At 41.4% G+C, this 20666-nt stretch overlaps 2 protein-coding genes across 4 annotated transcripts in view; one reads left to right on the forward strand and one right to left on the reverse strand.

The window, feature by feature from the left end:
• AGRP (agouti related neuropeptide) overlaps positions 1-11293 on the reverse strand; it is a 58197-nt gene extending 46904 nt beyond the window's left edge. Inside the window, exon 1 of the mRNA XM_057493214.1 lies at positions 11288-11293. The gene's annotated coding sequence lies outside the window, so the exon portion shown is untranslated. The remainder of the gene's footprint in view (positions 1-11287) is intronic.
• CTCF (CCCTC-binding factor) overlaps positions 7370-20666 on the forward strand; it is a 40009-nt gene continuing 26712 nt past the window's right edge. The window contains exons 1-3 of one of the 3 annotated variants that reach the window (XM_036897906.2): positions 7370-7583; positions 11650-11771; positions 13034-13145. The gene's annotated coding sequence lies outside the window, so the exon portion shown is untranslated. The remainder of the gene's footprint in view (positions 7584-11649; positions 11772-13033; positions 13146-20666) is intronic. The other 2 variants (XM_036897907.2, XM_036897908.2) reach the window with 2 other exon arrangements.

A 20666-nucleotide genomic window follows, 5' to 3' on the forward strand; every position in this document is an offset into this window, starting at 1 on the left:
CCATGGTACACTGCTGCCTCCCCTCATGTTGCCTTGCTAATGCTTGTGCTAGGCCTCAATCTAGACATAAATTTCTTCAGGAAGCTGTCCTCCACTATGCTTCCCTCACAGGAACCTGCACTCCTCCTAGCAGAGTCCTAATCACACCCCATTGCAATTGCTCGTTTACTATGAATTCTCCAACATATACATCCTAAAGTATTTGCTGATTATTCTACTAGGTAACAAGCACCACTCAAGTCCGGGGAAGATGATGGGTGCCTTCCCTTGTGTAGCTCAGTCCAAGTTTTTTGTTTGTTTTTTAACAGCTTTTGAGATTTCATCCACATATCATGCAATTCATACATTTAAAGTATACAATTCAATGGCTTTTAGTATATTGACAGAGTTGTGCCACTACAATCAATTTTAGAGCATTTTCATCAACTCAAAAAGAAATAGCACCCCTTAGGTATCATCAGGGGCCTCTGCATCCCCACCCCACTCCCCAGAGGCAACCAATAATCTATTTTCTGTTGCTATAGATTTGCATATTCTGGATATTTCTTATAAATGAAGTCAGGCTAGGTTTTTACAACTTACCCAGTTCTAAGATTCACCTGAGAACTCTCCTAGAGATTCAAATTCAGAGGTGGAGGGTAGTGGGGAAGTGGGGTAGAGAAGTTGTATTTTTTAACACATGCTCCAGGCAACTCTCTAATTGGGCTGCATCTGTCTTTACTATCCCTAGCAACCAAGGTAAAATATAGTAAACGGTCAAGAAATAGCTCTCGATGAACACCTCTAAAACTTTTTTCTAGCTCTTGACTCCCTGTATCCAACTCCCTAACTGATATCTTGGTCTGATCTCAAATACAACATGAAAACATTTTAAGTATGAAAGTACCATGTTTAATGCAGAAAAGGTCTGGACTCCCTAAACACTCCCCATGTCCCCCATGAAGTACAGCTCTTCAGAATGCACTTTCACCACTAGGATCCTAATTAAGGAATAGAAGCCTGAGCAGGGGATAATATGGGGAGGGAGAGCTGAGGTCAGATTGATGGAGGAGACAAGCAAGAATAATCCACAGAGGCCAGAGGGGCGCAGTTAGAACAAGGCTGAGGATGTGAGCCAGGGCTTCATCACAGGAACCCTGTGGAGTAGCTGAGGAGTTTGGAAGTTACCCTGGGCACTAGGGAGCCAGCCATGGACTTGAAGCAGGGGAATTTTGTGATCATGTCTGTTCTTTGGAAAGTTCACTTTAGCAGCTGTGTGGAGAGAGAAGGCAGGATGCAGTGATGAGTCTCAAGCTATGGTCAAAAGTGATAGTGGCCTGGGTCAGGATGAAGGCAGTGGGGATGGGGAGGTTAGAGTGTTTGGAAGGCACAGGTTTGTTGACTGATGGGAAGTAGGAGATGAGAGAATGAAGCCAGGGAGAGTGACCATATTGGTAAGGTGGCCAGGGTGCCTTCCAGGAGGAAGTGTCCAGAAAGAAGCTGGATATGTAGATCTGGGGCAAGAAGAGGAGGGTGTGTGCTGGAGGCAGAAACTTGAGTCATCCCTGCTATACTGTGAAGTCTCATATGACTACTATGATGTCCAGTGACCAATCCATTCCTCCCTTACCCACCGCCCATACCTTTTACTTGCCTCTCCATCCTTGACTTTCATCTACTAATGTTCATGAGGTTTAGTCCAGCCTCTTCAGACTAATATAAGACAAAATATAAAGCACTCAATGACTAGGGACCTCATCTACCTCCAGCATTACCTAGCTTGAGCATAGATCTGGGTCTTGAGCAGTTACTTAAAACATACAAAAATTTATCACTCCAAATACCTGTGCTCTCTGCCTTCCAAGTGCTTGAAATTTCCACCAGTAAAGCTCTTCCTCTTGGTTAAGGCAGGAGTGTCCAACTTGTTTTTAGGGGCAGACTCCTCCCTAAACAAATCACATAAAATTTGGAGAAGTGGAAGAGCATGGGGGAAGATAGAGTCTGCCTGATAGACTTTTCTTCCCCTTCCAAAGCAGCCTCTGAACTAAAGCATCATCTCCAGAGGACCCTGTGAAAATGGAAGTATTATCTAACAGAGGAGCTCTGAGCAGCCAGTGAAATAACAGGAAGAGAGGGGGTAGGGCTGGAAGACCTGAGTACTCACTCTGGTTTGCCAACAAGTTACTAGATGACTCTGATCAAGTCACATCATTTCTTGAGTTGAGGAGAAAACCATGCCTGGCTTTCCCAATAGAGCTGTGAACATCAACTGAAAGGACAGATATAAAGATGTTTTGCAAAATGCAAAATGTATAGATGAAATACATTATTAAAGGGTGATCAATGCCTGCCTGAAAAATGAAGGTAAGAGCAAAGAGAACAAAAATGACGTACTTCCCAAATGTGGGATGTAGGTTTAGGTAAAGTCCTTTAGACTTTAGAAAGCAATTTGAGCTAAGAGATAAAAAATAAATATGGCTTTTACAGGGATCAGAAGAAAGCAGACATCATAAGGAAAAAAATTTCTGTGGTCTGGTAGGAGATGATGTGGTAGGGCAGGCCTTTAAAATATTGGGAGAAAATGATGGGCCTTGGCGACTGACATTGAAAGTCTTCCAAATGTCTTACAAGTTTTAGCATCAATACTCTACACCCTAGTCCAATGGTGTTGGATAACTTGCTATCCCCCACTACTCTTGTGCCTTTTTACACCCCTTCACTATAGCTCTTCACCCTACATGCTTTTGCTTTGCTTGTTAATGCCTTCTGATCCTTTAATACCCAGCTGAAATGAGGTAGTTCTAAAGAATGATTTCCTTTGAGTTTATTTCTTCCTATTAGAGCAATTATTGCATTAATTGTTTTTTGTTTTGGTTTGGTTTTTTAAAAAGTCTGACCAGCTAAACTTTGAGTTCAAGGTCAGAAAGCACATCTTGGGTCACCTCTGTGTCCCTAGTGCTTGTAACAGGGAGTTGAACACAGCAGGTACTCAATGAATGTTTGCTGAATTCGATCATATCTCACACATGTCCTCAATAGATACAGAGGCAACAGGAGTGTTCAAGTGTAACTTCAGATCTTATCCCCAAAGTGGGTAGGAAGGTTCTTGCCCATTCATTGTTACTTAAAAAAATCAACACATCTCTCCTTCATTTGTTGATTTTCTTGCTTAAAGATTTTCGAACAAAATGACCATAATTACTGCAAGCTTTATATGGGGTGACAATGGGAGCCAAGGAAGATCTTGGAAATAGAATTGTTCTCCTGATAACTACAGCACAAAGTACACCTTTCCCAGAAAGAATGGCTCCCAGACCAAGGGAAAGCTGTCAGTAACTGATTCTATTAATAAATCTATGAATCTAGAAAGGCCGTGTCCTTCAGAAGGTGGATTTGGGAGTGAGGGAGCAAGAAACATAAAAATAGAAGAAATAATAAGAATGGTGTAAATTTATTGTATCATTACTGGTAGCTAGAACTGTGCCAATAGCTTTACATGTATTTTCTCATTTAATCTTTACTATCTTGTAAAGTACAATTACCATTCTTCTTATAGAGAAGAAACCTGCAGTTTAGTTGTTACTAATTCACCAAAATCACACAGCTAATAAGGAGCTAAGACAAGACTCGAATATGGGACAATCTGACTCCAGCATCCAGAGAGGGTGATATTAAACATTTAAGGCACATAACTAACATCTCTTAATAATTTTAACTGCTCACCAAGACTTTCTAGTAATTTGGCTTCCTAGGAGGCTCTCTTGTAGGGAGAGAACATGCTTTTTGCCAGCATGAAGACACTGGTCCACTTGCCAGTCAGTAAAGTAGCACTCCAATTACCCATCAAGCTCCTGAACCTGACAAGTCGCTACGGAAGGAATCCACTCTCAGGATGCAGAGTCTTGCCTTTCCTGGTCTTGCCTTCGAGGCTGAGGGCCAGACCCTGGAGTGTAGTGACTTCATCAGTGCCATGTGGTAAGCTGACAGCCTTCTGCTGATAATACCCTGAACTCCTGTGGACTACAAACCTAGAAGTCAGTCTATGGGAAGAACTCTTCCTTAAATCACTGAGTGGTTTTAAATCACCACAGTTCTCACTGGTGAGGTAGTCTGGAGTAGTGCAGCAGGGAACAAAAACCTCTCATTTTTATCATTCCAACTGTTTCACAGGTTCTTATCATATTACTTTCCCCTCTCAGCTTGTTTCTGTCCAGCCTGAAACAGCCTATCCTTTTGGTTTGGCTCTCCATTCCTTGGTCTTTGGAGCCGATTCTACAAAGTAAGACATATCACAATTTCCTACCAGGGAAAGAAAACATTTCATTTTGTTCTTTCCTAGTGATCCTCAGAATTTTCTCAGTGTTGGTCAGAACAGCCCATGGGATCCTTATCTTCAGAAAGCAGACTCCAAGGTCACTTGGACCCCATTTCTGACTTCTAACTGATGCTTCAGAGGTCATATAGCTGTAAATATAGTTGATATACAGTTGTCTTTCTGAACAAATGTAGTTTGTTCAGGCTGCTATAACAAAATACAACCAACCAGATGGTTTATAAACAGCAGAAATTTATTGCTCACAGTTCTAGAGGCTGGGAAGTCCAATATAGGCACCAGCACAGTTGCATTCTGATGAAGGCCCTCTTCATAGATGCCTTCTTGCTATGTCCTCACATGGTAGAAGGGGCTAGGGATCTCTATGAATGCCGTTTCATAAGGTACTCCCATTTATGAAGGTTCTACCCTAATGACTTAAGCACCTCCCAAAGGTCCCACCTACTAATACCATCACATCTAGCACTAGGCTTTCAACATACAAACATTGGGGGGTTAGGTAGAGACACAAATATTCAGACCATAGCGGCTGTAAATATAATTGTAAATACAGTTGAGGCTTTTCCCATCTAAATATATTGCCTTATATTGCCACATTAAAGTTTTAGAAGGCATTCTTGTAGCTGACTCTTAAAGATAAGGAAGATGGTTTTAGATAGTTTTAGAGAAAGTGAATTAATCAGATTATTAAAGGTACTAGAAAGAAAAAAGAAGCTAAGAATTTAAGTGCAATTCAGCTGTGTTGTTTCTAGTGCATAGTTCCTAAGTATACCAGGAACTATTTGAGGGGGAGGGCTGAAGAAAATGCAAAGTACAAATATTCCAGAGGTATCTGGTAATTTTCCTCTAAGTTTGCTATTTCTTTATGCTTGAGTCCTTAGGTGTACATAAGAGACAAATAGGATCATTTGGTTTCTAGAAAAAGGGGTCACATGTAAATTTTCCAAATACTTCACACTTTTCCAGAATATTAGCTAATTCTAATTATTAGCAGCTGAGACTAAGAAGCATAAAACTTGAACCCTGGTGTTGAAAAACCAAATTATCCCCTTTTTTCATGTCTGTACCCAAGCAGCTGAGTGTTATTGGAGAAAAACTACACACTGGGCCAACTGGTTTAACTTTAAACTCTTGATCACAAACTTCAAAGGGTACACAGCGCTTCCAAGGCATTAAAGCCCTCTCTCCTGCATTGGCATCCGTCATCACTTCTGTTACCCTAATTATCATAGTAGAAGTATCCTACTCCTATCCAAGGTCAATCCTCCCAGATTCCTTATATCCTCCCATGGACCTCACTCCCATATAGGTCAAGCAAACCTCTCTCTTGTATCACATAAACATGCTCTAGAACCCTCCCATCTTTTGAGACCTGTCCCTTGACTCCATACCCTTCTATAGTCATCCCTAAATTTCTTTGCTCTCTTCACAGCAAAACTTCTGGTGTTGCCTAAGTGTGCTGGCTCTATTTCCTCACTTGGTGGTTCACTCTTCAACCCATTCTAGTCAGGTCCACGTCTCTGATTTACCAACATGAATTAAGCCAGTCACCAATAATATTCTCCAGTGACCATCAAGGTGACCAGTCCAATAGCCATGTCTTTGACACTAAGTTTACCTCTCAGCAGCACTAGACAGAGTTGACCACTCCTTTCCTGAAACCTTCAGTGCCCTTGGATTCCAAATTCAACACTGTGGATATCCTGCTTTCCTGGATGCTCCCTCTGTCTCCTCCAATACCCTAAGTCTGAATGCTGGATTGCCTAGGATTTGGCCTTGGAACTTCTTTCCTCCCAGTCGGAGGTCCAAACTGACAGCCCACACGCGTGGTTTAATCAGCTCACGCAGTTTAAAAACATCTGATTCAGTTGCAAACACTGAATATATGGAGATTTTACACTTTTAAAATCCAGATTTCTGACTCCTTTTAAAAAAAAAAAAAACATCTGTCAATATTGGGCTGGTGTTCTTATAATGAATGGAACACTCAGTTGAGTGGAACAGAAGCCGTCCCTTTAACTCTGGGTGCATTTGTTGTTATCCGTGATATTTAAGGTACAGGAGTCGAGAACACAGTCCTGTGTCAGATTCCCATAAGTACCAACATCTTCCAGTCAGTAACTGGCGAACTCTACGGCAGGTGCATCCTGGGGAGGGGGAGGGGCGACCGCCCCGTGAGGGGCTGGAGAACTCCGCCCACAGACTACTCAACAGCTCTCCGGCAAGGGCAAAAAAATGCACGTTTTCAAGTACACGATTACACCGCGACGAGTAACAAAGTGCTTTCGGCAAAAGACTGCTATGATCGTGTAAAAGCATTAAGTCTGGTCTTCCGCTGGCCTGCCTCTGCGGGCTGAGGTGGCCTGGGACACCAAAAGGAGGTATTAGGAGGCCCGTCTTCTTTCGCATCCGGTTTTAGGAGGCCTTCTTCTAGGGCAGAGTGATCCCTAAAAGCCGCTGGACAAAGACAGCCCTTCTCGCCGTCGCGGGTGCTGGATTGTTCTGAGGAGCTGGGAGTGCCCAAGAACCGGCCCAGACTTTCTCCGTGGCGGGCTGCCGTGGGAAGTTCGGAGGGCGGGTCCGTCCCGGCTAGGGCGGGTATTGGGACGGAGCCCCGCCCAAGAGTCGCCTCAGCCCCGCCCCTCCCAAGAGCCGCCTCAGCCCCAGAGCTTTGCCCAGCGTACGCTTCCTCCAAACACCCTCCCTCTCGCCCTCTACGGGTTCAGGACGGGAGACTGCGACTAGGGAACCAGGTCAAGTGCACCCGTAATTCTCTACTGCCTAGAGGCGATGGCTTCCGCCCAGGAAGCCCCACCCAGCGGGAGCCCTAACGCTTCCGCGCCCGCAAAGCCCACGCGCGACCCGGCGAGGGCGCTTGCGGCGTGACGCGACTCGCGGCGCGTCTCGTGACGCCATCGCGCCCGCTTTTGAAAGTTGGCGCCCGGGGCTGCCTCCCATGCTGCCCTGCGCCAACCCCTCCCCTCACCTTTCCTCCCCCGCCCTCCACTCTTCGCTCGACCGGCACCCCCACCCGTCCCTTCCCTTATCAGCACCCGCGGCCCCGGCAGCGCCGACGCAGGCGCACTACACCGCGCCGCCGCCATTTTGTGTCCGAGCCTGTGGAGCGATTAAACCGTGCGCGGAGCTGCTTCTTTGGCGGCAGCGGCAGCGACGGTAGCCAGTGCGGGTGCGCGGAGCTGGCCGGGGACGCCGGGTGGCCGGAGCGTTGGAGCGGCGGCGGAGCGGGCGCTGCGGGGGGTGTGGCGCGGAGGTAAGGGGGCCCGGGGTGGAGGAGGTTTCGCGGGCCGCCTCTAGGTGTCACGATGGGGCCGCTCCGGTCGGCGCTGGCTGCAGCCCGGCGCCAGCGCCGCCGCCGGGGGGTGTTTGTCTCCCTCTACCGTCCCTGCTGCGGCGCGGCCGCCGCCATTGCCCGCCGCCTCCGCGGCCCGGCCGCCCCCCCCCTACCGTCACACACACACACACACACACACACACACACACCCGCCCGCTAGGCCTCCTTCCTGCCGGCGCGCTAGGCCTCCGGCGGCTGCGGCGACCGAGGCCCGCGCGCCGGCGACTCCATTTTCCTTCCTTTGTCTCTGCCCTCGAGGCCGGCTCTTGGCCCGGCTGATCGCCCGGCCGCGGCCCGCCCTCTGCCCTCCGCCCCTCCCGCGGCTAGTGTCCTTTGCCTAGAGGCGATCTTCGCGCCCCAGCTTAAGCGCTCGCTTCGCTCAAGGGTCCCGAGCCATTGGTGCCGCGCGCTCAGCCGGGTGTCTGTGCAGTGTGGGTGTCGGGCCCTGGCTGACGCCTTTCTGGCTGCCCCTCCTCCAGCCCGCCCGGTCCCCGGAACCTACCCGGCCGCCCTGCGAGTTTCCACCGCCGCTTGGGCGCTCAGCGGTCGCTCCCAGTCCGCGCGTTGACGCCGCTGGTCTCCGTCTCCGCCGAGTGGCGCAGGCGGCGCTGCTGCAGTTGCGAGCAGAGGGACCCCAGAGCTGCCGAGAGCTCCCTCTGCAAGGCTGGCTGAGCTGCTCGCGCCTCGACGCCGCCTGGGCGGGCGGGGGGATGCGCGCTCGCCGCCCCCGCCGGGCCCCGCTGAGCCCCCAAACTCGCGCCCGGTTTCGTGGCCAGACCCGACCGATGCGGCCCTCTGACGGTGGGAGGAAGAGACACGAGATCCGCATCAAGTTTTTCTGGACCAGTGTCTGACCCCCCTTGTAGTGATAGCAGCCTGACTTTGTGCGCTAAGAGATCTCAAAGAGATCCAAACTTAATTTAATTCTGATCTCAAGTGATGTGACAAATTCCTGGGATTATGGGCTGGCTAAATTGGCTCAGGCGACCCTTAAGTTTTCCTCCCGCTTTAAAATGTCCTGACTCTAACTTAGTACAGTACTTAGTACCTGATGCTCTAGGGCTAGGCGAAGGCAGTTCTGCCCCGGGATTGTGTAACCGGATCTAAAGCGCCAGTAGGGCAGAATGAATTTATTCTTGACACTCCACTGGTAATTTGCCCATACGCTGAAATATGAGGGTGGATGCTGTAATTGAATACTGCACTAGCTGCACTTGGTTTATAAATATCTACGTCTATAAGTAACTACTCTTTAGTAGATAATTTCTTGTAGCCCACAGTTGAGCATGAAGTAAACATTCACATACGTAGAATCTTCATGCATTCCTTGAGCTTAGATCAACTAGGAAAGTTAAAATTCTATGTCCGCTATAGGCGGCAAAAGAAGTTAAACGGTATGTGTATTAAATTTACTCTGTCCTTAAGTCTTCTTGCATCATTGAAAAACTTCCTGTTGAATTGCCAGCCAGAGTTTTCTCTTCTTGTATTTTCCTCAAATATCCTAGTACTGGTGTCCTGCAGCAGTTGATGTATCTATCATCTTGGGTGCTTTGAGGAAAAGAAAGTCTTGATTTTTTTTTTTTTTTAACTAAGAAAAGCTGTGTCAAACTGATGAAGAAATTAAAACAGCCCTGGTGCTAACTAAGCAAAGTTGTCCAGGTCACTGTGTGTAATCTCAGTCTGTAGGGTTTAGCAGCAATCTGCCTCATAGGAAACTCTTTTTGAACTCTATAAAATGTTCCTTCTCACCCTCCTCCACGAAACATGGTACTAAGCAACTAAATGCAGTAGCGCTAATTGAGTGTGGGTTTAGAATAAAACCATGCTTAATTGTCTAAAATATTAGTCCATTTGTGTAACTTTTTGCATTCTTATGATTTTCCCCTCTATTTTCCTTTTGAAATTGTGGGTGGCAGGTGGCATGTTTTACTTAATAAAATAAGCTCCATGTGGATTAAAAATTAAAGTCCAGCAAGTCTGTAGTTGAGGGGAGAATAGCTTGTTTTCCCCTGTTAACGTTGTATTCTACAGACCTTATTTTGCTTCTTGATTCAGTTATGCCCTATGCAGTCATCAGCTTCATCACTTACTCTGTTTTGATGGTATAAATCTTGTCTTTAGATTTGCTATCCTTTGAGATTTCCTGTATGCCAGGATTCATACTTTGTTTTTATTAGACAACTAAATCTACAGAGAGAATAAATTGAGGGTATAAGGTTGCCTAAAGGAAGTTATTACTTAAATCAGTCAGTAATATCCATCCAATTAGGAAAATACATTTTGAAGAGTAGTTGTAAAAGTTATCCTTGGGGATCCATTCAGCCAACATTAAGATTTAAGAGCTGTAAAAGTTACCCTTAAGATCATTCAAAGTCTAAGAGCTTTAAGATTTTGCTTTAAAGAACACCAAAAATGAGGGCAGCCACCTAGGATTTCTCTGGGTGGCTTGGGGCCACCTGTGGCTGACTAGGGCCCTGAGGAGGAATCCTGTGGCAGAGCCTTGCACAGTGTGCCTGCTGGTAGACAGTAACATCTAGACGCTGGTTTTTTGTTTCAGGGATGCTGCTGTCATCAGCTTCGCTACACATCATCATATACTTTATAGGCTTTTTTTTTTTTTTAAACCAAAACCTAGCTGATCATCTATCTACTCTGTTTACCTGTCAGGCTCTTTTGCCAAAAATTGGGTGCCTCTTCAAACAGCTTAAGATTTGTCATAATTTAATACTTTGAGAAAGAACATATAGCTTTAAAAAGAACAATAATGGCAAAGAATGTGTAACTCTGAGGACCATGGTTCACAGTTGGCTGTATAAATTTGGCATACCATATTTGTTTTTTTAAGCATCCCTAATCTTTAGTCACTGTGTTCATCTTCAGATCTTCCCTGGCAGTATCTTTGTGTATTTACTCAGTGACTAGTATTTGAATGCAAAGGTGTGACATTGCATGTAGACTGCTAACATATACCCCAAGAATAGTGATTTTTTTTTTCCATGCTTGATCCTCATTTTTAGTCAATTTTCAGATGCACAAAATCTCATTCCCTTTTTGGCATACTAGTAACAACGCATGAACTCCAATACAAAAGTGTTTCTTGGACTAAATACACTAATCCTCATTTTTGTTGTTGTAAGTTGCCTCTCAACAGAGACTTTTGTTTAGCTTCATTTAAGAATGTATTTTATCAGCTTAGTTTTGTGGGCTTTAACTGTGATATGGATTCCCTCTTAGTTGTACTTCATATGCCAAATTCTTTAGGAATGCTTAATTCAAATTTAGCTTTTTCATTTCACTTGGGAATTTATTTTTTCCTTCCCCTTCTCTCCCTGCCTCCCTCTCTTCTTTTTCCTTCCTTCCTTCCCTCTCTTTCCTCCCTCCCTCCCTCCTTGCCTTCTTTCCTTTTTTTCCTTTGGATTTAAGTTCCACTCTTATCATTACCTAATGCTGAAACTTGACAGTTTATTAGTAATCTAGGGAGAAAACTGTCAGCTCACCACTTAATTTTAAGGAGTGTTTCATTGCTTTGCTTCTGGGATTTTGAAAGGTCACTGAAAGCTCCATTGTTGTCTTATTAAACTGAAAAATAGTCTTGTGGTGTAGACCAACTTAATCAGTAAAACCACTACTTGCTGAAGGTAAGGAAATAAAGCAATGTACTATCACTGCATCTATAAGAATTAACTTTTTGTTAGTTGACTGTATATACATATGCCATTATTTGGTTGCAAGATTGCAATCGGATGCTATCTTGATCATCACAAAGCTTTAATTTTCTATATTAATAGATGTCTAAATAAGTAACTGAATGTTTTATTATTAGCCAATAGAATTTATAGAATGGCTTAATTAGTAACAGGACATATTAACATGTACATTGTCTCCCAATTTTATCTGTCTTCAGCTTGCCCTCATTTGACACTTCATGCTATATGTGCATTTGTATGTATTTGTGTTCATAAAGTGATTTGTACTTCTCTTTTAGAATGATCACTGACCTGGGGCCAAAGAACATGATGCGCTAGTGGACACATTGCTTTGCTGACCAGGGGCTTGAGAGCTAGGTTCTGTTTTCCGTCCTCAAACTGACGTTGCAGCCACGGAGAGGTAAATGATACTTCTCTTTTCTGGTCTTAAAAATGGTAGTAATCAAACCTTTCTGGGTTTGGAGGATTTGCTGGATCATTCTTAGGTAGAGGAGATGTACAGCGGTGGGTGGTTGTGGGCGTATAGGCTTTACAGTCAGAGTCCTCAGTTTGAAACACTGTGATGCCACATACTTTTTGGGTGACACCAAACAAGTTACTTAACTTTTCTGCTCCAACAGTCCTCATTTGTGAGAGAATAACACGAATTACAGAGATCATTTTTGGAGCTGATGAGAATGTGTGTAAAACATTAAGTTCTGAATGTGTATGTAAAGATCCCAGGAAATGGTGGCTGCTGCTGCTTTTCCATAGAAACCCTTGGAATGTGTATTTTGACTATTGGCAAATGACCTCAAAAGTCCGTGGCCTGAGGCAATTTGTATTTTGATGAGGAACAGGTGGAATCATATTCTTGGAGAAGCTGGGATCTTTGATAAAAGTTGTCTTAAAGTGAGTTAATCTAGCTGATGACCCATGTTTTACATCAGTGCTACAGTCATCAGTAATTTTTTTTAAACATTTGAAAGGATCACTTAAAATTTAGCCTACAATTTCTCTTAAAAAATACAATGGATGTCATAGGGAACTTGACATAGGCCTCATTAATGTCAGGGTTTGCTAGGCACCTGGGATCTCATAAACAACAAAGTAGGGTTCTGATTGTGAAAATGATGTCTTCTCAGGCTACCAGAAGCACATCTTTCTTTTCCTCTAGAAAAATGTAAAATAGTTCAATTGCACTTTTGTGACAGCAAAAGGAGAGGTGGAAATTACAAATGCTGAAATTAGATAAACTTACGTGAATGAGCCATCCACGTGACTACTAAGATTTTTCTTAGAAGCTGTGCCTGGGGCAAATACGAGAGGAAGGGAACAGCAGTGAAAGCTCTCCTTGTCTTTGAATCTCTTTTTTCTAAGTGGACAGCTTGGTACCTCAATAGATGGGAAGGATGAGGTCTGTGTGCAAGTGTTCTGTCACTCCAGAAATAACTCTTGCCCTGCAGGTTCTTTTAGAAGTGTTGGCCCAGAATGTATACTAATGTACATTAGTATATGTATACTGCTGAAAAAAGAAACAGTACTGATTGAAAAGCTCTTAAGAAAACTGACCTTAAGAGTTTGGGGAATGGGCTTATAGGAACATGTTGGTCGCTTTTAAGTATTATGGCTATTTAATTGTTTAGATCCCTGTTTCTCAAACTGGGATATGAATACCCTTAGGGTACAAAGTGGTATGTTCCGGGGTACTTGAAGCCACAAGATAAACATGACCCATCTTCTTGGAGCTTCAGTTGTGCTCATTGAGGGGGCGGTGAGTTAAGTAATTTAACTGGTAAGTAATTTAAAAATTTTTACATTAAAACAAATGCATATTTTAGGAGCAGAATGCAAACTGCATGACTAAGATAACACAGGTCTTTGACAAAATGGGGAATGGGTGCCTGAGATTGGGAAGTGCTGTTTGTATAGGTACTACAGTGGAAACATTCAAGAAGCAATACTTTAGAGCTATGTAACAGCTCCATACCTTGTTCCCTGTAGAATCCTATTATGGAATATAGAAGTCAAATGATACTAAATGATGTTTGTTTGCTTACATACATGTTCCTACACATACGTAACATGCACTAGAGCTCTGCACACATTGGTAGGCAGTTCTAGATGGCTGGATCAAGTCAGAAATATTGTCATCAAGACCATTCCAATGATCTAAGACTTTCAATTTAAAAGAAAAGAGAAAGCAGTGAGAAAAACCAGATCTAAAACTAAATTCTCTTAAATGGAATTTTGAAAACAAATGTCATACTAACTCAAACATAATTAACAACAAATTGATTTTGTTAAAACTCTCCTACCTCATCTCTCTTCAAGTCAGAGTCATAATGAAATGACTAAATTCTAAGCTGTGGACCTTGTGACTCCTAAGATAATGATTCAAATTTTAATTGTTCTGTGTGTTTTATAATTACTAAGTATATTTAAAAGTATGTATTGCTCTTAATGTAAGTGGCACTTAAGAATTGCATTTTCTATATTGATAATGCTTGCTCTTTGAATGTACATTTTATATTTAAACCTAATTGGTTCTAGATGTACTGAAGTGTGACTTTCTCTGAAATGATGTGAATTGGATCAACCCAGATAGATGTGCTCTAAATGTCTGCAGTACTTATTGAACATTTACAGTGTGGTCAGTCTGTACTCTGAAAACTTGCCTTTCTACTTTGTGCCAGGCACTGCATTAGGTACTGGGGATTCAAAGATGAATAAGAAAAGGATCCTTTTCCTGGTGGTCTTGAGTATGGGACACCAGATCTGTAAATAAGTGGTCTTAATACACCGATAAATATGTTCAGGGTGCAAGGAGGGATGGTCAGTTAGAGAGGTTGGGGAAAGATGTTGTGAAAGGCTTTCTGTAGGAGAGACCCTGACCTAGGTGGTATCAGGAAATATAAAAGAAGCATGAAATTTTATTTTAATTCTGTTAGCGTACCAAGTCTTAGTAGTGAAGTTTAATTGCTATATGACCTTTGGCAAGTCCATTAGTGGGTGACTCTGTGCCTTCTTTTTCTCATTTGTAAAATAACATATCTACCTTGTTACAGGCTTATGGCAATTAAATGAAGTATCGTTGTGGGGAAATATGTATGTAACTGTAACTACAGTGTGCTATATAGAGGGAAAGTGATCTAAAGACTTCAGCAGTAGTTGGTCATTGTATATATTTTGCATTAAACTGAACAGTGATGACTACCAGATAATATAAGAGTTCAGTGAACTAAGTTGGGACTTTATGGATTAGGAAATAAAATTAATCAGAAAATCTGTTGAGCAGTAGAGAAATGAATAAGTAAATAAGGTCTCACCCCATGTTGGGAATGATGTTCAACTACTAAAAAGACTAGTAGTGCAAAGGTGGTTAGGTTTGGGGTGACTTTTCTTGGATTTCTATACTTTGTATTAGCATAGTTAATTATAATGAAAATAAATTTTTCCTTTTTTAATTTGGTAAAGTGGAATTTCTAAAATCTGGAAATAACAATATTCAGCAATAGAGGACTGATCAAATTAAAATACATCTATATGTTAGAATATCACACAACCATTACGTATGGAAATATATTGAAATAGGAAGATTTTTGAGATATACTACATAAACAAAGAAGATCATCAAATAGTATGCACAATATGATCTCTTGTGTAAGAGTAATAAATATGTGTATATACAAGGTGGGGACTGTACATATAAATCAAAATGTTTCTACAAAATCTATAGGTTTATATTCATGTTTATCTGTGTTTTTTCCTATTACCTGTTAACATGATTTTTAAAGGGAAAAAGGAACCCAGTATAGTAGAAAGTAGTACTAAAGTTCTCTCATAAATGCAATGAAATACTGAAAGGAGTTTTTGCCTAGTTCACTCTGGCAGTAAAGTCTAGACTTCCTGAATAGATCAAGAGCTTTGCTAGAGCTGTACCTGTTGCAGAAGTGCAGGCAGGAGGAGGGTACTGGCAGCCATCTATCTGCCCAAGTGTTAGAGGGAAGTGAGGCAATTCTTAAAACTTCCCTCACTTAAATTTGTTCTTAAATTTTTTTATATCACCCGAGTAATGTTTGGTTTCATTCTTTGGAAGAGTCTAATAATTGAACTTAAAGGACCCTTTTATTTTCATTCCCCAGAGGTAAACACTATTAATAGTTTGGTGTGTTCCCTTTTGGATTTTTTTCCCTGCACTTTGACAAATCGGCACCATATAATAGAATTTTAAAGACAGTGTAATTGTGCTATACAACACGTGTTCTGTAACTGCCACATTTAGTACAAGTGCATGGGGAAATACATTTCAAATGGTTCAAATGGTATTAGTGAAAAGTACTAATGTCCATCCATCTCTTAATTCCCCCGTTTTCTCCCTACAGATAACAATATTGTCAGTTTTTCATATATCCTTCCAGAGAAAATTCTGTGCATATAGAAACATGTGTTTGTATATCTTTTTTTAAAAAAACAAAAACGGTCAAGTAGTGATTTTACAGCATCTTACTATTTTGATGGACAGTGACTGTGAATGGGGATGTGGGGGGGACTTGGTGAAGGGGGGAGCCTAGTAAACATAATGTCCTTCATGTAATTGTAGATTAATGATACCAAAATAAAAAAAAATGGTGGCATACTGTACACATAATTCCAGACATCTGAGTTGTTCTCAACCTTTTACTGTTAGAGAAAGATACTCTAGTAGATATCCTTGGATACAGGTCTTTGGGAACATGTACTAGTGTATCAATAATTATAGGATAAATTTGTAGAAGCTGAATTACATTTGTATTCTTAGAAGAGGGGATGGCATGTACAAGGCTTAGGGTCAGGAGACCCAGGCTTCTGAAAGCAGTTTGGTATTCTTTTGAGCAAAGTGTATGAGGCTGAATGCAGGTCTGCTGATAGCATCCTGAAGGACCACGTAAGTCAGTTAAAAGGGTTTAAAATCCAGCCTGAGTCTTCACATGAAAAGTTTCAGAGGGGAAGTCTCCTTGCTTATAATGAACTTATATTTTAGAAATCTGTGGTCACTGTGTGGAAAAAGCAGGTGGTAAGGAAGTAAGAGGGAAGCAGGGAAACTAGTTTGAACGCCATTGCATTGGTCCAGACAAGATAAAATGCTGGCCTGACATAAGTTAGGGGACCTCACCAGAATTGTTGTTTTGTCTACTTTTATTTGTTTTGTTCTGCTAAACTAAGTTGGAATCTTGTCTTACATTCTCCTTGTGACCTTTCTTCATGTTAACATGTTATGAACATTTGCCTTATTAGATACCTTGTGTTACTTCAAATTACTAGGAATATACTTTCTTATTGCTGGACATTAAGTTTTCTAACCTGTTCCTTGAGGGGACAGCAGTCCCTTGTTGTCCACCTTTTTGCCTCTAATGCTTTGTCTCTCCTACTCCTCACTGTTTGAGTTATTTCTGAAATAATAAATGGACTTTGAGTGAGAGCCCAGTTAATTGTAAATTTAAGTGCATAGATTTTGAGATGTCTGTTTTATCTACTCAGATCCTTTTTTGATCCTGTTCTTGACTATTTTCAGTAGTAGATATTTGCTGATAAATTGACTTCTTGATACATGTACCTTTCAGCAAATGGCTCTAAGCATTTTTCACACTGAAATTAAATTCTCTTTTATTTTGAAAGAGGTAGATATACACTGGCTTCCCCAACAAGGAAGGAGGAAATAGGGTCCTAAAATGTCCTAGATTGGTGAGGGCTTTTGAAGAAAAGAGCAGACGTCTTGATGCTCTGTCCATGGTTGGGGTTATACAAACAGTGATTATACCCTGACTTTGAGTAATCTTTCTCATTTAAAACCTGTCCTAATGGGGGCAAGGAAAGAGCCAGTCTGGTAGATTGTATCTTATATTTATGGCAGTTGTGCCTGACAAAGGGATTCCTCTTTAAATTTCTTGCACTGCAGGTGTAAATGCCCCTCAGTAGAGTGCTGTGCATAAGCCATCTTCACTTAAATAGGTTTCAGAGACGTCTGCCTGACTTGTGGATTATGGACAAGGGGACTGAGAAGCTGGAGGGCACCTTTTGCTCCATCTTTTTGTACAGTTTCACTTTTTGCAATTGTTAAAGTTGCCTGTCTTGAGTTTTTTAGCTAGAAAGTGGTGATACTTGTTCCCTTCTTACCTATAAGGATGAATCTAACTGATAACCTTAAAAAAGTGTAGGGTGTTAAAGCCGGACTAAATTCTAAGTGATCTGGCAAGCTTTGGTTTTACAGATAAGAAAGCTAAAAGACAAAATGATTTACTCAAGGTCATCAATATGGGACAAGTGCTCCTACCTTTTTATTCTTCCTGAGACTGACTCCAGGTTTCATAAGTTAATCCTGTTGCACTTGGTTCTATAGCTAATTATTTGATAAACGTTTGGGTTTTTAGATCTCCTTTGACAGAAACATCACTATATATCTCTAGAAAACAATGTGGAGACTATACATTACTGCTGTCCAATATAGTACACCTGTGCACTGGCACACATTAGGTTTTCAGTATGTATTTGCCAATTTTTAAAATATTGTCACCAACTTTAAAGTTTGTCCATGTATACGGTGTATTGTCAGCCTCTGTCTGGTGCTAATTTTAAAGCTTGGTGTTTAATACCAGGGCGATTAGGATTTTGAGCTTACTCATCTCTTTCTGTGTAACTCAGGACTTTTTCAGAATCCTTCAATAATTTTCTTTGATAAGAACAGACCATTCTTAGAGGCTGGTTTGGTAGGCACCTCTATTTTTAGTATAGTCTGATTGGACCACTGAAAGTTCTAAATTATTTCAGCCCACTACTCCATATTTGTTTAAATAAACTCTGGTATCACAAAGCTCTGGCATAGCATGGTCCCTATCATACACTGTAAAGCAGGTACAAGGTACTTTACATTCACAGGTATGGTACAGAGCTATTATATAATTGCTATTATATAATTAGAGAGGATATACTAATTGTTTTTAGTATTCGTGTTTCTGTTTTACATGTGTCTTTCAACTTTCTACTCCTATTTAAAACTTTTTGTTGTACATTTATGTTCAGACTATAAAATAATTACTTGGTTTCCTCTTGGGAGTAAATTTTATTTTATAATTGTTTTCTTTCTGGCCCCTTATCAGACAAGGTCTTTGCTCCTCCTCCTCTCCTTGTGTCTTTTGGGTATTTATGAATATATAATTTCCCCCAGAATTTTTGGGTAAGCTATTGCCTATATTTCCTTCTTTCTTGTGTTTGTTGCCATATTTCTGAAGAGTAAGGAAGTTGACACATTACTTGTTTTCATAATCTAATAAGAATGTTTTGCTCTTTTTTTTTTAATCAAACTATTCCCTGATCTTTGTTCAAAGACATTACATTGCCATTTATTATTATCATTATTATGCCATTGGTCTAGATGTGCATTGCTGAATTTAAGCTGTTAGCTTCTAATTTGATATTGGCCTTATGGGAGACCCCATTAACCAAATAAAAATGGTCTTGGTTCTACCAAGTAGTCTTCATGAGTACTGGATTATAGAGATACTAAAGCATGACCACATGGTCACTTGAGACATATCGCAAAACCATGAGTTCTCTCTGTTATGCATGTCCATTCTCTTTTTTCCCTTTGTAATGTGTTGAGTTTGTCCATAGCATCTAGAGAGATTTGATAATGATGGTACCCATGACAGAGGTGAAACTTCAGTACTTCCTTAGTGAGTCATACATTCCATTATTGCTTATATGGGATTGATACTAGTTTTGAGGTAGGCTTCGTAGATTTTTATCTAAATAAATAAAACAATTCTTTGTTCTAAAGAATTGAAGCAAAAATTCTCATAGTAGAGAACTATTGGGTATTTAAGTGGCTTGGATTTATGTAGACCTATATTTAGGGTGAATAACTATTGTATTCTAGGTCAGTCACTCCCAAGCCACAGTAAGCATAGATTTTATATCAGAATCGGCTAGGGACCTTCTGAAATGGGGTCTGTGTATTTTAAAGCTCACCAGGTAATGCTGATAACAGCCATGTTTAAGAACCACTGCTTAGGTAGAATCTACCCCCAAATCTGTAGATGTGCCTGTAGATGTTCTGTAAATTCTACAGTTTGTATAATATACTCCTTTTCATAACATATTTATTTAAAGTGATAGACTTGCTATAGCTCCCCAGCCTTTCTCATATTCCCAGTGATGAAAGACTGTTAGGACTGCTGCAAAGACTGTAACTCTGAGCTGCTTTCAGGGCTGTGGGTTGGAAATAGGGCAAGGGGGGACCTGGTGGTCCCTGACATAGTCACCCTTGGGAGAACAAGGAGAAGTGAGGCATAAGGTTGTTCTCTGCCAACAAAAGGGTCATTCAGGCTGTGAAGAGCAGAGAAGGACATGTGCTTGGGAGGCAGCTTTGAACTGGTACTGTGGCACTAGCATGTTGACTCCCAGATAAACTTTGTCATCTGTTGCAAAAATCAATGTTCAAGAAGTGAAATAAACAGGCTACCTTTAATTAGGAGCAGGAACATGGCCTCCGAAACCAGGTCACAATAATAAATTTAAGATGATTTTGTACAGAGCCACTTGATTATATTGAATTTTTTTTGCATAAAATTTGTCTTAATTCCATCCATATTTTTTTCCCATATGCTATTCCCTCTGCTAGAATGCTCCTCTCTGCTGTACACCTGGCAAGGTCCATCTCATCCTTTTAAGATCCATCTTTAGGAATTCCTCTCCTTGAAGCCCACCTTTAACCCTTTAAGCCATCTTTTATGCCAGGTGGTAGAAAGCATGTTAACTCCAATTACAGGAGTAATAGCTACTGTATAGCTGCTATTTTGCTTTTCTGTTGGTCTCCCTGCCAGATGAGGTGCCCCTAAGAACCAAGCACTGTGCGGTTAGAACTTTTTTTTTTTCTTTTTCTTTTTCTTCAAGTAAATAAAGGGGAAATTCATCTCTGTGTACTTAGTATCAGGTACTTTTTGGTGAAAAATAATTACTGGTGAAAGATTTAAAGAGTAAGCATTTCTTAATCTTTGTAGCAACAGACTGTCTTTACCTCCTTCCATGGTAGTTTCACTGTTTTCATTACAAATACTTTATTACCTGTTAGAATAATTGTTTTGTTTTGACTGTACCTTTCAGCATTAACTAATGGGGAAAAGGATTGTTAACAAAAACTGGGATGCGCTTAACTTTTTTTTAACCTAAGAGATATAATTTTGTTTACCTTTTAATTTTAAAAAAACCAAAAGCTTCAACTGCTCTTTTTAAAGTTAATGGCACAGAACAGGGAGGAGGTATGTGTGTGTGTGGCTGA

The sequence above is a fragment of the Manis pentadactyla genome, chromosome 15 (genome assembly GCF_030020395.1).
Source record: "Manis pentadactyla isolate mManPen7 chromosome 15, mManPen7.hap1, whole genome shotgun sequence".
Classification (NCBI taxonomy): Eukaryota; Metazoa; Chordata; class Mammalia; order Pholidota; family Manidae; genus Manis; species Manis pentadactyla.